The 3,484-nt window shown below is 43.9% G+C and overlaps 1 non-coding gene across 1 annotated transcript; it reads left to right on the forward strand.

Annotated features, from left to right (window-relative positions):
• The first annotated feature begins 1,254 nt into the window (after positions 1-1,254).
• On the forward strand, positions 1,255-1,449 carry LOC127058671 (U2 spliceosomal RNA). The gene has a single exon (XR_007776421.1). It is a non-coding gene; the product is annotated as a U2 spliceosomal RNA (small nuclear RNA).
• The last annotated feature ends 2,035 nt before the right edge of the window (positions 1,450-3,484 follow it).

Raw genomic sequence — 3,484 nt, forward strand, 5'->3', positions numbered from 1 at the left:
TTCATCCTTCTTGAACATGGGACACCAGAACTGCACACAATATTCCAGATGGGGTCTCACCAGCGCCTTATATAACGGTACTAACACCTCCTTATCCTTGCTGGAAATACCTTGCCTGATGCATCCTAAAATCGCATTTGCTTTTTTAACAGCCTTATCGCATTGGCGGCTCATAGTCATCCTGATATCAACCAATACCCCAAGGTCCTTCTCCTCCTCTGTCGCTTCCAACTGATGCGTCCCCAACATATATCTAAAATTCTTATTATTAAGCCCTAAGTGCATGACCTTGCACTTTTCACTATTGTATTTCATCCTATTACTATTACTCCAGTTTATAAGGTGGTCCAGATCTTCCTGAATAGTATCCCTGTCCTTGTCCATGTTAGCAATACCCCCCAGCTTTATGTCATCCGCAAACTTTATTAGCACATTCCCGCTCTTTGTGCCAAGGTCAGTAATAAAAAGGTTAAATAAAATCGGTCCCAAAACCGATCCTTGAGGGACTCCACTAGTGACCTCCTTCCAGCCTGACAGTTCACCCTTCAATACGACCCGCTGGAATCTCCCCTTTAACCAGTTCCTTATCCACCTTACAACTTTCATATTCATCCCCATCTTTTCCAATTTAACTAACAGTTCCCCATGTGGAACTGTGTCAAACGCCTTACTGAAATCGAGGTAAATTATTGATGATGGCAGGAGAAGATCTCTCTCTTCTACAGTGATGCTGCAATTTTTTGTTGGGCCCTTTCTCCTCCCCTCTCTCCTTTCCAACCAGGCAGGCAGGCTTGGTGGCCTGTAGAGGTGGGTCAAGACAGGGTTTCTTTTGGCAGACACCTGGTTGAGAACTGGTGCTGTATGGTATCTCTCCTTAGTCATTTCTTGTCTAAACTGACCAGCCCTAATGTCTGTAGTCTCGTCTCATACTTTGGAAGCCTGCTATTTACCCCTTTTCATTGCAAAAACAGACTATTCCTATTCTTTCTTTCCTATCTGCTAACCAGTTACTGATCCATGAGAGGGCTCGAGCTGTCTGGGGTAGCTCATGACTGTGAGTGGCAACCTCAGGGCAGCCTGTTAAGAAGCAGGGCACAACCCCCAAATCAGTTGTGTGCTCTAGACTTAGATTTCACCAAGTGTCAGATTCAGGATGACGTGCCTTTTATGACTTTTTAAACCAAACTTGCTATTTTTGCATAATTTAAGCATTCTATGCAGAGGACTAGAAATGTTTTTATTAACCTGTATATTAGATCATTTTAACATTGGCTGAAATCAAAATGTTAAATCTGTTTTTATCACGTTAATAACAGATACTTCCTCTATCTCAGGACTATCTATTAAACTGATTTTTGGAATAGGGACATGGAGTAGCAGCTTCCTCCATCCAGTGCGCACATTACCCTGTTATTGTGGCACTGAACCTCTAGGAACGGTGGACCTCCCTATGGGGAGAATATCATGGCTGAAGAGCAGCGAAGAAAAGTGGTGTTGTCTGTGTTCCTGTTTGGTTTGTACTGAGTATGGTTTTGAGTCATTTGTAAATTTTTGGTCAGTTATTAGTTACATCTTAATATTAGGCCTCTGAGTTGAAAGGCTGCTCTTGCAGATTTTACTTTCTCGTTCTTTGTAGGTCAAACAGCTGCTTTCTTAGTCTATTCTGTGTCGGTTCTTAAACTGCTCTCCTTGGTATACCTTCCAGCATTAATTGCATGGTTTGGATCGTTCTTTCCCTTGTCTCCCCACGGAAGAGAAATTTTCCATCCCTTTCCCATTGAGAAAACGCCACCATTTTAACTTAGAGAACAGTTTCTGTAAATGTTGTGCCCCGATGAGGAGGAAAGTCGGGGCCCTTTGAGTCACATTCCTAGAGTTTAAGGCCGGAAGGAACCAGCCGATCACCTCAGAGAGACTGGGGTGCACCAATGCCCGAGGTCTTACCATGGCAAGGAATTGATTTGATGCCATTGACCATACGTTTGAGGTAGTTCTGTGGGAAAGGAGCAGAAAAGAGCATTGGGGCTTAGCACTTGCATAGGCTTTCTTTGCCCTGGTTTGCTGTAAGAGTTAACAGTGAGAGATTGCTAGTCACAGGTCAGTGAGTGGGTTTATGCAAACTAGGAGTGTACAGGGAACTGTCTTTGAACAGAAGGAATGAGAGGAACCAGCGAGAGGAAGGAGGCTGAAAGACTTCTCTGTCTTTGAACAGAATTCTGTGTTAATGGTTCTTGCTTTGAATTCCTCTATTGGAGTCATTTCAGGGAAATGATCCTCACTTAGTTACCTAGTTCTCAAAGTCATGTGAATGGTGTTTGGTGCATGTCTGGGAGCTCATCATGGCTAGGTAGAAAGCGATGGGGGCAGAGGGGCTGTGTAACATCCAAGGGTGTCAGCATTGCTTTTTGCCTTTTTAGAGCTTAGATCAAAGGATATATTCCCACTGGCTTAGTAGGTAATAATTGGTTTATTAGGCTTTGATTTATTGTGTCTTGTCAATAAATCAATTCCCAAATATGTTTCTGTTGACTCTAGAACTTTGCTAGAATAAGAGGGTGAAGTGAAGTGAATGGGGGAACCACAGTTATCAATCCTGTGTTGTGAAGACAGGAGATAAGTCAAAATAAGGTATATCAAGTTTAGCTACACTATTCCTATAGCTGAAGTTGTGTATCTTACATTTACTCTGTCCCCCTCAGTGTAGATCAGCCCAAAGTATAAGTAGTTTCTTAGCCAATCCAAGGCTGTGATCAAGTGCCTTGGGGTATATTGACACTATGAAATTAGGTCAAATTTATACAAGTCATTTTTTTAGAAATTGTTTTTATACAGTTCGTTGTGTGTCCCCCAACACAAAGTGCTCAAAGTGCATTAAGTCGGTGGACTGCGTCCACAGTACCGAAGCCAGCGTCGACTTCCAGAGCATTGCAATGTGGATAGCTGTGCGTAGCTATCCCACAGTTCTTACAGTCTCCGCTGCCCATTGGGATTCCGGGTTGAGATCCCAATGCCTGATGGGGCAAAAACAGTGTCGCGGGTGATTCTGGGTACATGTCATCAGACTCCCCTCTCCCTCTCTCCTTGAAAGCAACGGCAGACAATCATTTCATGCCTTTTTTCCTGGGTTACCTGAGCAGATGCCATACCTCGGGAAGCATGGAGCCCGCTCAGCTCACCGTCACCATATGTCTCCTGGGTTCTGGCAGACATGGGACTGCATTGCTACACAGCAGCAGCTCATTGGCTTTTGGTGGCAGAAAGTGCATTATGATTGGTAGTCATTGTTACTGTACTCCTAAGTGCTCTTTTAGCTGATCTCAGAGAGGTCAGTTGGGTCACCTGGGCAGACATGGGAGTGACTCAGTCAGATCATTCCCATCTTCTGCCAAGCAGCCAGGAGATGACGATGGCTAGTAGTTGTACTGCACTGTTTGCTCTCAGCCAAAGATATAAAAGCTAGATAGATCAAAACAAGAAATTGACC

This window comes from Gopherus flavomarginatus, chromosome 9, assembly GCF_025201925.1.
Source record: "Gopherus flavomarginatus isolate rGopFla2 chromosome 9, rGopFla2.mat.asm, whole genome shotgun sequence".
In the NCBI taxonomy this organism is placed as follows: Eukaryota; Metazoa; Chordata; order Testudines; family Testudinidae; genus Gopherus; species Gopherus flavomarginatus.